This window comes from Ornithorhynchus anatinus, chromosome 18 (genome assembly GCF_004115215.2).
Source record: "Ornithorhynchus anatinus isolate Pmale09 chromosome 18, mOrnAna1.pri.v4, whole genome shotgun sequence".
In the NCBI taxonomy this organism is placed as follows: domain Eukaryota; kingdom Metazoa; phylum Chordata; class Mammalia; order Monotremata; family Ornithorhynchidae; genus Ornithorhynchus; species Ornithorhynchus anatinus.
In genome coordinates, this window is record NC_041745.1 from 16202609 (window position 1) to 16214965 (window position 12357).

At 61.3% G+C, this 12357-nt stretch overlaps 1 protein-coding gene across 4 annotated transcripts in view; it reads left to right on the forward strand.

Annotated features, from left to right (window-relative positions):
* The window catches only part of PAIP2B (poly(A) binding protein interacting protein 2B), a 48641-nt gene that overhangs the window by 18917 nt on the left and 17367 nt on the right, over positions 1 to 12357 (forward strand). Inside the window, exon 1 of one of the 4 annotated variants that reach the window (XM_029083284.2) lies at positions 5163 to 5287. The exons of the other annotated variants lie outside the window; for them this stretch is intronic. The gene's annotated coding sequence lies outside the window, so the exon portion shown is untranslated. Of the gene's footprint in view, positions 1 to 5162; positions 5288 to 12357 lie in introns of those variants that run through there. 4 annotated transcript variants of the gene reach the window in all.

Sequence of the window (12357 nt, forward strand, 5' to 3'; positions counted from 1 at the left end):
GCCAGCTCTGTTGTCCTGAACTCTCCCAAGCGCTTAGCCTAGCATTCCGCACGTAGTAAGCGCTGGGTAAATCTGACTGATTGGATGTGTCGTTAAGGACGAAAAGTCTCAGTGGGGTTTATAAATTCCTTTGTTACCGTGTTACGTATCTCAGAAACCCAGGGCATATTGAGAAGGTCTTCGGTGGCGAAGCAGCGTGGCCTAGTGACAGAAGCCCGGGAGTCAGGAGTCCTGGGTTCCGATCTCCGCTCCACCGCCTCCTTGCCCGAGTCACTTCACTTTCCCGTTCTTTGGAACTCTCCCAAGCGCTTAGTAGGTACGGTGGTTTGCACGGGTGCTCAAGGAATGCAACTGGTCGACGGATTCTCTGGGCCCCGGTTTCCCCCTTTGTAAAATGGGCGTGCAGTGGCTGTTCTCCCTCCCCCTTAGTGAGCCCCAAGTGGGACAGGGTCTGTGTTCCGTCCAGTGGTATTACGTCTACCCCACTATCAAGCCCAGGCCTCGGTACTTCACACTAAACAGATGCCACTGTTAATCCTCTCGTCGGTTAACGGCGTAACGGAGGTCGTCGGAATTCGTGGTCTGAATTAAATAGTGAGATTGTAAAGCTGGTCCCTCTCTCTTTCTCTCCTTCCTCTAAGCCTCCCCCGGCACCCCCTCGCCGCTTGGTTCCCGCTCCCCTCTCCGACGGACCCGAGTCCTGGAATTTGGGCCCCTCGGGGCTCTCCCGGGAACCCTCGCCGCCTTGGCGTCTGGGATTTCCAGCCCGGCACGACAGCTCGCCCCATTAATCTCGTTCTCCCAAAGTGGCGTAGCTTGCCAGATCCTAGAAGGGCACATTTAATAATCTTATTTTTTTTTTTTTTGACGATGACCTCGTCCCATGCCCTAAAAATAGGCCGCTTCCTCTTCAGGCACTGAGATCTTTCCTCTTTTTCTCTCCAGAGTCAAGCCCCAAAGCAGAATGCTTCTCTTTGCTCTTCTTACACCGCCTCCCTTCCTCAGGGGAGCCCCGGGATCTTTTTGGCTTGGAGACGTCCAGTGAAGTGACCGCCCCCGTCCCATTACGATCGAGTTTCCGTTCTGATCCGGCAAAATAATAAAGCGATCGCCCTGCCATTTCTGCAGTACGTCCTCAGTTGGGTGAAATCCCGTTGCCAGAGACCGGGAGGCTCCCAAGCTCCTGGCACCGGGACACCTAATCTCATTCCCGAGCGGTTCTTCTTAGAGAAGCAGCGTGGCTCGGTGGAAAGAGCCCGGGCTTGGGAGTCAGAGGGCGTGGGTTCTGATCCCGGCTCCGCCGCTTGTCAGCCGGGTGGCTGTGGGCAGGCCACCTCACTTCTCTGGGCCTCAGTCACCTCATCTATAAAATGGGTGTGAAGACCGTGAACGCCACGTGGGCCAACCTAATTACCTTGTATCTACCCCAGCACACGGTAAGCCCGTAACGAATGCCATCGTTATCATTATTCTTGCTGTCTCACACCCAGATTTGGGATTCTCATCGTTTTCATCCACTCACTCGTGCTTACTGAGCGGTCACCGTGTGCCGAGCACCGTACTGGACGCTTGGAAAACACGATTCGGCGACGGAGACAAGGGGCTCACAGCCTAGAAGAAGAAGAATAGCGATTATCGTTATTTTTACCGACGTGACTTTCCCGCTCGACACCCTCTGCGGTGGCGTGTTGTAACGAATCCCAGCAGCGGTAATGGAGACGGACTGAACTTTCATTCAGTCGTCTTTATCGAGCGCCTACGGGGGTCAGAGCTCTGTGCTAAGCGCTTATATTAAAGGGCCAACCGATGTAGGCATTAAAACTCTTGGGAGAGTACAAGAGAATCCCTGCCGTCGAGGAGATCCCAGTCTAGTTCTAGTCCAACAGCAGCGTGTTTCTATTACCGTCTCTCCCCCTCTAGACCGTAAGCTCGCTGTGGGCAGGGAACGTCTCTGTTACATCGTACTCTCCGAAGCGGTTAGTACGGGGCTCCGCGCACGGTAAGTGCTCGCTAAATCCGACGGAATGACCGACTCCCCCGAGTCCCCGAGCCCTTAATAACAGGGTTCCGTGAAAAATAAGAATGCACTAGATAAGATTGGCAGTTTCTGCCTTTGGACGCTCACTACCGACTGGTGGCCGGGCTGACTGATGAGATCCATTTTCCGAGCATGCCTGTGTTAGGCCACCTCTAGCTTCTCCTTGTCTTTTTTCCCGCCCTTTTCGGAAAACGGTATTTGTCGAGCGCTCGCTCTGTGACCGGCACTGTATTAAGCACTGGGATTGAGCGCAGACCATGGCCCACGTGGTGTTCGCGGTCTCAATCGCCGTTTTGCAGATGGGGTAACCGAGGCACAGAGAAGCAGAGCGCCAGAGGGTCTCACGGCGGAAAAATGGCGGCTCCCGGGATTAGAATCCGGGACCCCTGACTCCGAGCCCCCGCTCTTCCCACCGGACCACCCTGCTCCTTATCTGGTATCATTTTTGTATCCCGCCTCAGTGCGTGGCACCGGGTAAGCGCTCGATTGCCACTCGGACTGTTTGCGGTAGTATTTATTACGTACGAGAGGAGCACCGGGGTGTCGGGGCCGCCGGCCCCGGGGACCGCAAGGCGGACGGGGGACGTGGCCCCTTTCCCTTCCGTTAGAAGCGGCGGAAAGAGCTTAGCGGAAAGAGCGCGGACCTGGGAGTCGGAGGACGTGGGTTCTAGTCCCTGCTCCGCCGCCCGTCTGCTGCGTGACCCTGGGCAAGCCGCCTCACTTCTCCGGGCCTCGGTCGCCTCATCTGGAAAATGGGGATTAAGACCGTGAGCCCCACGTGGGACACGCTGATTAGCTTAGAACAGTGCTTGGCGCGTAGTAAGTGCTCACCAGATGCCGTTATCATTATTATTATTATTTTTTTTAATGACGAAGATCCCAGCTGTTCATCGAGCAAGGGAGATGGCCGTCCCGGGAGGGACTTCCCGTCCTTTCCGGGCTGGCCCGGGATCGAGCGTTCTACCCTGAAGGAAGCATCCCAACTCCCGTTCCCCCTTTGCCACGCCGGAGTTGCCGGAGGCGGACGACAGGTCCATCCGGCGCCTGGAAGAGCGTGACGATACTCGAGACGGAGGAACCGAAATGCTCTAAGGCCTCTTCCACGCAATTGATTCCCTGAAATGACATCCCAGATCCCCCGCCGTAAAGAGGAGCCGTGCGAGGCTAGGGAAGCCGGTCTCCCTAGAGTCTCCCCCCTCGGGCGCTCACTCGCCGCCGTGACGCACCTAAACGCGGGCGGGGCGGACCCGCAGAGAGAGGAGCCGGGAAAGAGCCGAGGCCCAAGGCCGGTCGGGCCCGTCGTCTCTCACGTGAACCGCTTCTGCTGTGTCGATGGATCCTGGGTGCAGACCAGTGAGTCCGTTGTCGGGTGGGGATCGTCACTGGCCGTCGGCGCATCGTACTCTCCGAGCGCTCTGCACGCAGCGCCCCGTAAATACGACTGAATGAATGAATACTAAGCGCTTGGGAGAGTCCAGTATAACAATGAAACGGGCACGTTCCCTGCCCGCCGCAAGCTTACGTTCTGGAGTGGGAGACGGTAACATAAATACGTACTCAAGTGCCGTGGGGCTGGGAGGAGGGATGAATAGATGGGCAACCACCGGAGCTTTTTGAGGAGCGGGGCGACGTGTCCTAAACGTTTCTGTCGCGAAACGATCCGGGCAGCGGAGCCAACAGCGGGACTGGAGCGGGGAGAGACAGGAGGCAGGGATGTCGGCAAGGAGGCTGATATAATCGAGGCGGGATAGGATGAGCGCTTAGACGCGTCCCCTGCCCGTAACAAGCACCTCCCCGATCCCGAGGCCCCACCGGGGCCAAGCGGGAGCCCCCCGAGTTCACGTGGGCCGTCGATGGGGAGACTCGGAGACCCCGGGTTTCTCCTCCTCTGCCGCTGGGCCCGGGAAGGGACGGGGGCTTCGCCGAGGCCCGTCCGGTCGGGAAAGCTCGTCGCGGCCCCTTCCTCGAAGAGTGCTCCTGTGACAGAGGGCACCCGGCGGGGTCGGGTGGTCGTCTCTGGGCGGGGGGGGAAGGATGGTATCTGTTAAGTTCTTCCGGTGCGATAGATCCAAGTTATTCAGGTTGGACACAGTCCCTGTCACGGTCCTAATCTTCATTTTACAGTCGAGGTAACCGAGGCACGGAGAGGCCAAGCGACTAGCGCGGGGTCATGCAGCAGACGGGTGGCGGAGCCGGGATTAGAACCCAGGTCCCCCGGGCTCCCTGGCCCGTGCTCCGCCTACTGGGCCACGCTGCTTCCGGGAGGAGCAGGAGGAGTTCGGCTTTCGGGGGGAAAATAGAGAAGCGGCGTGGCCCGGTGGGTCGAGCGCGGGCCCGGGAGTCACGTATCCGCCGTGTGCTGGTCGCTTCACTTCTCTGCGACCTCATCTGTAAAATGGGGATTAAGACGATGAGCCCCGCGTAGGGCAGGGACCGTGTCCAACCCGATTATCTTGTATCTTGCCCCAGTGCTTAGTACAGTGCCTGGCGCATAGTAAACACTTAATGATCCCCTTTAAAAAAAAAAAAACCACGTCGAGCTAGACGTCTTTATCCCCCGGTCACCCAGCGTGAACATCCCTCTCTCTGGCAACCTCGGACCTGCTCTAAATTCAGGAGTCGGTAGAAAGGCACAGCCGGTAAAGCCGCGGGAGCGCCCGGCCCCGCTCTCGGAGAAATGTCGGAAGCCCCGCGGAGGGGAAGGAGGTGCCCGGTGACGTCCCTCCTCCCCAGCCCGGCCACAGCCTCGTAGCCGCAGCTCTCCGGCGGCAAAATCCCGCAGACGGCCGCGCCGGGGTCCACCGGGGAATGTCGTGGCTGCGGAAAGTCCAGCCGTGCTGCTAACGGGAATGATAGTAATGACCGCCGTGGGGTCGCGGAGTCCGCTTTTCGGCCAGGCGTGGTACCGAATCCTAGGGAAGAGCGGCACGATTAAAGGGACTCTGTCCCTGTCCCACGGGGGCCCGCGGTCTGAGGAGGGGAATAATACTAGTCAGGGTATCCGTTAAGCCCTATCCTCGGCGCCGGGCCCCGTCGGAAGCGCCGGGGCGAATACAAGCAAATGGGGTCGGACGCCGTCCCGCGTGGGCCTCACGGTCTCAATCTCCGTTTTCCAGGCGAGGTAACCGAGGCACGGAGAAGCGAAGCGACTCGCCCGGGGTCACCCAGCAGATAAGTGGGGGCGTCCCCGCGTCGACCCGACTCGCTCCTCTGTTCTCCCCGCAACCGTCCCGGCCCCAAGACGCTCATGTACGTATCTGTCATTTATTCATTCCTGTCGCCGTCCGTCTCCCCCTCTGGACCGTAAGCTTCCTGTGGGCAGGGAACGTGCCTCGTGGCGTGCTGTACTCTGGGGCACGTCGTACGGCGCTCTGCACACGGCGAGCGCTCGATCGATACGAGTGAACGAGCGAGGCCCGGAGAAGCGAAGCGGCTTGACCGAGGTCACGCGGAGCCGGGATTGGAACCCAGCTCCTCTGGCTCCCGGTCAAGAGCCGGGAAGCGGCACGGCGTTACGGCTGGAGCCCGGGCCTGGGAGTCAGAGGGCCGTGGGTTCTGATCCCCACTCCGCCACTGGTCTGCTCTGTGACCTTTGGGCAAGTCACTTCACTTCCCTGGGCCTCAGTTCCCTCGTCTGTCAGATGGGGATAGAGACCGTGAGCCCCCCGCGGGACGGCGACCCGATTTGCTCGTAGGCACCCCAGCGCCCAGTACGGCGACTGGCACGCAGTAAGCGCTTACCGAGTGCCACCGCTGTGAGGATAAACCGGGAAGCGAGACGCGGTAGAATCCGGAGACCGTCCGAAAGGATAATTAAGGGGGCGTCGTGTTTGAAAATAATAACGATGTTGGTATTCGTTAAGCGCTTACCACGTGCAGAGCACTGTTCCAAGCGCTGGGGTAGAAAAAGGGTAAAGACGTAGGTGACCGAGTCCTCATCGCCTCCCGCTCCTCTCTGCGTCGACACTCGCCCCGGCCCCACGGCGTTTGGGCCCGCGGCACGGCGGTAATCTGTCGGAACGCCCGTCCTTGCGGGCGGCGGTCGCGTCCCCCGACTCTGTCGTATCGCGCTTTCCCAGTGCCCGCACGCAGTAGGCGCTCAGGAAACACCTGCGGTTGCTGGGCGGATTGGTGGCCGCGGGGTCCCCAGGAGGCTGGCGAAAAAGGAACCAGAGAGGGGAAACTGGAAGCTAATAATAATCGTAATCATGGTATTTGTTAAGCGTTTACTGTGTGCCCGGCACCGTTCTAAGCACTGGGGTAGAGAAGCAGCGTGGCGCAGTGGAAAGAGCACGGGGCTTTGGAGTCGGGGCTCATGAGTTCGAATGCCGGCTCTGGCGCTCGTCGGCTGTGTGACTGCGGGCGAGTCACTTCACTTCTCTGTGCCTCAGTTCCCCTCATCTGTCAAATGGGGATTAAGACCGTGAGCCCCACGTGGGACCACCCGATTCCCCTGCGTCTACCCCAGCGCTTAGAACAGTGCTCGGCACATAGTGAGCGCTTAACAAATACCAACATTATTATTATTACTGCCCTGTTTATTGTTGCGTCGTGCTTTCCCAGGTACTTTTATCGCCATTGTTCTCGTCCGTCCGTCTCCCCCGATTAGACCGTGAGCCCGTCAGAGGGCGGGGACCGTCTCTCTCTGTTACCGATTTGTACATTCCGGGCGCTTAGTACAGTGCTCTGCACATAGTAAGCCCGCAGTGAATACTATCGAATGAATGAATGAATGAATGAACTTAGTACAGCGCGCTGCACACGGTAAGCGCGTAATGAACGATCAGGGTATTTATTAAGCGCTTACTGCGTGCCGAGCACCGTTCTAAGCGCTGGATACGAACGAATACGAGGTAATCGGGTTGCCCCACGGGATTACCCCATCTTGCGGATGAGGTCACTGAGGCCCCGAGAAGTGAAGTGGCTTGCCCAAGGTCACCCAGCAGACAGGCGGCGGAGCCGGGGTTAGAATCCCCGGCCTCTGACTCGCAGGCCCGGGCTCTTCCCGCCGAGCCACGCTGCTTCTCGTACTGGCGGAAGGTCGGCAGACGTTGCCCGTGGAATCCCATCCTCCGTCCCCGTAGTAGTTGAGAGGCGGAGCGGAGCGATCCCCCGAGCCAGATTCCCCGGCCGGGGTTCGGCCCCGGTGGCCTCATTTGGCGTCTCCCGCCTCCGGCGCAAGTGCGACGGGAAGCCCGAGGCCCCAGAGCACGATAATAATAATGACGACGGTGTTCGCTAAGCGCTCAGTGTGGGCCGAGCGCCGTTCTAAAGCGCCGGGGTGGATGCAAGGTAGTGGGGTGGGACTCACAGTCTTCATCCCCATTTTGCAGATGAGGGACCTGAGGCCCAGAGAGGTGAAGCGACTTGGCCCAAGTCACACGGCTGGTTAGCGGCGGAGCCGGGATTAGAACCCACAGCCTCTGACCGCCAAGCCCGGGCTCTTGCCACCGAGCCACGCCGCTTCTCTAGACGAGACCTCTGTAGGGCACGGGCCCGAGAGTCGGAAGGCCGCGATGACGATGATAACCGGTATCTGTTAGCGCTTAAACTGTGTGCCGCTGGGGTGGAGACAAGCAGATCGGGTTGGACGCGGTCCCCGCCCCACGTGGGCTCACGTCTCGATCCCCATTTTCCAGATGAGGTCCCGAGGCCCCGGGAAGCGACAGCGACGGGCCCGAGGTCCCACGGCGGACAGGCGGCGGCGCCGGGATTAGAACCCACGACCCCTGCCTCCCGAGCCCGGCCTCTTCCCGCCGAGCCACGCTGTTCTAATCTCGGCTCCGCCGCTTGCCCGCGCCGTGTGACCTCGGGCGAGTGCCTCACTTCCCTGGGCCTCGTTTGCCTCGTCTGCAGAAAAAAACGGGATTAAGACTGGGAGCCCGCCGCGGGCCAGGACCGTGGCCCCATCTGATTCGTTCGCGTAGTAAGCGCTTAACAGGTTACCGTAATTATCACCGGCCGCACCCGGGGCCCCCTCTCCGCAGTTCGGAAGCCCCGCTGCGAGCCTTCCCCGGGAGCGAAGCGACGGAGGGAGGAGTCAGAAATGCCCGTCCGGGCCCCTGACGCCCAGAGTCATTTATAGCTCGTGAGCCGGGAGCCCTCCCCCGGGCCGCAGCTTGCGTCTTCAGACCCTTGACCCACGTGAAGTGCCGTAGACTAAACCCCCGGCGAGGCCCGGCGTCCGGCTCTCGACGGTAAAGAGGACCGTCCGCCGTCCGCCACGCCAGCCAGAAGGCACAGCTGCAGTCGCCTGGCGTCTTCTAGCCGCTTTGCAGTGACTCGGCCGGGGAGGAGCGCGGGGCGGGACAGCTAAGACGGCACGTGTTTCACCGATTCGCTAATCCCTTGCGGCGTTCAGGCCGATCCCGCCGGGATCTCATCCCAACGCTCGAAACAGAACGGTGACGACGCTCTTCGCCGTGCACGGCCTGCGCGCCGAGCACCGCGCCGAGCGCGATTATCGTCAGGTGCCGTCGAGTCGCCCCCCCGATTCGGAGCGACTCCGCGGATGTATTTTCTCCGGTACGTCCCGTCGTGATCCGGAGCGTCGATAACGGTCCTTCCGTCGTCGGTGGGATCTCCGTCCACCTGGCCGCCGGTCCGCCCCTTCCACCTTTTCCCTGAACTTTTCCCAGCGTCCGCGTCTGCTCCGGTGGATCGGTCCTCCCGACGATGTGTCGTCTGGCCTTCCGAAGACCGCTTCGGCTCAGTCTGCCCCAGAATCCGTTCGTTTGTTCCTCGGACAGTCTGTGCTATTCGCGGAAGACTTCTCCAACGCCACGTTCCAAAGGCATCGCTGCTCTTTCTGTCCCGTTTTTCCCCTGTCCGCCTTTCGGATCCATACGTGGTCCCCGAGACGCCACGGAAGTGACAGTTTGTGTTTTTGTGGCGGTTACCAAGAGTAACAGTAAGAACGTCGGTATCCGTTAGGCGCTCGCTACGGGCAGCGCGCCGTTCCGAGCGCTGAGGTGGATACGGGGTCGTCGGGTCGTCCCACGTGGGGCTCGCGGTCTTCGTCCCGATTTCGATGAGGGAACTGAGGCGCGGGGAAGTGAAGCGACTTGCCCACAGCCGCACAGCCGCCGAGCGGCAGAGCCGCCGAGCCGGTTGTTACGTCAGCACATTCCACGACTCTTTCCAGGCTCTCCCTAGCGAATCGCGCGTGCTAAGCATTAGTCCAGAGAAAAGATGATCGGCCCCTGTCCTCCGTGGGGCTGCGAGCGCTCGGGGAAGGGAGGGTGGGCGTCGAATCCCCGATTTACAGCCGAGGAGACCGAGACCCGGAGAAGCAAAGTGACTCGCCCACGGTCACCCAGCAGGCGAAGGGCAGAGCCGGGGCCTCCGACTCCCGGGTCCCGGCCCTTCCCGTTAGGCCACGCTACTGGCCGAGGAGAAAGATGATGATGATGATAATAACGTTGGTATCTGTGAAGCGCTCACTCCGTGCAGAGCACCGTTCTGAGCGCTGGGGGAGATACAGGGTGATCGGGTCGTCCCCCGTGAGGCTCACGGTCTTCGGCCCCATTTTCCAGGTGAGGGGACTGAGGCCCAGAGAAGCGAAGTGACTCGCCCACGGTCACACAGCCGACAAGTGGCAGAGCCGGGATTCGAACCGGATGCCTCGTAACGGTAGTGATTTTGGCATTTGCCGAGCGCTTGTTTCGTGTCGGGCGCTGTTCCGAGCACCGGAGAGGATACCGGGTAGTCAGCTGGCACGCGGGGCTCACGGGCCGGATAGGAGGGAGGACAGGTATCCGACGCCCCCCCCTCCCGTTTTACAGATGAGGTAACCGAGGCCCAGAGGAGCGAGGCGACTTCCCCCGGGTCCCTCGGCAGGCAAGTGGCCGACCTGGGATCGGGACCCAGGCCCGTGCTGTTTCCGCTAGGCCGCCCCGCTCCTCTCCTGCTGCGGTCTTGTCGCTTCTTCCGCGCCGATCGCGATAAACGTCGAGCACGGGGCTCCGCGCGTAGGAGGTGCCCGGTAAATAGCCCCGATGGATCGCAAGTGGCCGTGGTCCCCGGTCGAGCGTCGGGGCGGGGGTCACTTTCGCCCCGCTGTCCCTCCGTTTTCTCCCTCTTCCTTTCGGTCATCTGTTCCGTCTCCCTCCCCGGGGAGAGGGTGAGCTTCCGGAGCGGAGAGAGCACCTCTCTGACGCATGTCGCGCTCGCCCCCACGCTCAGTACGGTGCTCTGCCTACGGTGGGTGCTCGGTAAGTACGACCGGTCGGCGACCCGATCGCATCCCCCCGATTCTCTTTACCGCGACTACGTCGTCTGGCTTCCGCCCGCCCGTCTCCCCCCGATCGGACCGCGAGCCCGTCGATGGGCCCAACCGTCCATTCCAAGCGCTTGGTACGGGGCCGTGCGCACAGTCAGCGCTCCGTAATGAACGGATGTTAAGGATCCGCCAAAACAGTCTCTTTTCGTCGGAGGACCAGCTGGGCCAACTCCTCCTAAGCCCCTTCCCAGCTTCGTTTGAAAATCTGCTGGAGAGCCTGGGTCTGGGAGCTGTTTCTAATCCCAGCCCCCCCCCCCGCCCGCTGTGTGACTTGGGGCGAACCGCTTCGCCTCTCTGGTTTTCTGGTGGGTTTCTCGGTCCTGGTGAAGTGCTCGCCGGACGCCGAACGCCGTATTAAGCGCCGTGGTGGATGCGAGGCAGTCGGGTCGCCCGCCCACGAGGCCCTGACGGTCCAAGAAAGAGACGGTACGATTTAATCCCCATCTGAACGTGAGGCGACCGAGGCGCGGAGAAGTCGTGACTTAATAATGACGTTGGTGCCCGTCAAGCGCCTACTGTGTGCGGAGCCCCGTTCTAAGCGCCGGGGGAGATACGGGGTGATCGGGTTGTCCCACGTGGGGCTCACGGTTTTAATCCCCATTTTACAGACGAGGGAACTGAGGCCCAGAGAAGTGAGGTGACTCGCCCACGGTCACACGGCTGACAGGCGGCGGAGCCGGGATTGGAACCCGTGACCTCCGACTCCCAGGCCCGGGCTCTCTCCACCGAGCCACGCACCCGGCCGACGAGCGGCAGAGTCGGGGTTTGCAGCCCAGGTCCTCCGACTCCAGGCCGCCGGTGCCTCAGTTTCCTCATCCGTTCTCCCACACGCTTAGGCCGTGAGCCCCACGTTCGTGTCCGGCCTGATAAACCTGTACTTAGTAAGCGCTTCACGAATGTCGTCGTCGTGTTCTAGAGTCGTCGCAGTAAGACCTCTCCTCCGGGACCGAACGGGCCGTTTCAAACACGGTCGTTTCGGCACTGGCGATCGTCCGGTTTTTCACGAGCGCCTGGGTCGAACGCTGTGCCGATCGCTCGGGAGAGGACGCTCCGGTAGAGTCGGCGGCCTCAGTCCGACTCCGGAGTCTGGAAGTATTTTCTCTGCCTTCGGAAAGGGCGATGAGCGGACACGCGACCGGGGCCCGCCTGGCCGTGGCCAACTGGTCCGAGACCGCCGACCTGATGGATCAGGCTCTGCGCACGGTAAGCGCTCGGTAAATACGACGGAGTGAGTCGCTTCGCGGCGTGAACGTTTGGGGACGGCCCACTCTTCGTAGATGACTCCCCCCGTCCCCCGCCCCTCCTCTTCCCCGTCGTCATCGTCCCGGCATTGAGCCCGTACGTGCCAAACCCACTTTAAGGCGCTGGGGTAGACACGTGATCGAATCGGACGCGGTCCCCAGCCGCCCCCGTCGCTCTCCCGTCCCGGGGGGAAGGGAGAACGGGCACCTTACTCCCATTCGAAGATGAGGAGTCGGAGACCCGGAGAGGTGGGCGGCAGGCGGCTGGGCGGAACCCCGATTAACCCCGGGCCCGCGCGCCTCGCGCTAGGCCGTGCCTCCCCGTGGGACTCATTTAGACTCCCGTCAGCGTTCTGCGCGTCGGTACTTCTCCGGTGGCTTGTGCGGGCGGAGCTCCGGACTAAATGGCGTTCGGAAGCTGGGGCGAGACGTGATCGAAAAGCCGTTTCCGGTAGATTGGACTTCCCCGGGCGTGTCGCTCGGCGGGTTTCGGGGGGAGAGGACGTGGCCCCGCGGGGGACTTAGCGGTCAGTGTGGAGGAGGGGATTTGGGGGGGGGGACCCCAGATGCGAGTCCCTGCGGATGAAATGTCCACACCGTATAATCAAGGATTCAGTATCTGCTCTCCCTCCCGCTTAGCCCTATATTTGCCTGTCGACCTCCGCACGAAACAGAAACTCCTCACTCTGGGCTTCGAGGCTCTCCGTCCCCTCGCCCCCTCCTACCTCCCCTCCCTTCTCTCTTTCCACCGCCCACCCGGCACGCTCCGCTCCTCCGCCGCCCACCTCCCCGCCGTC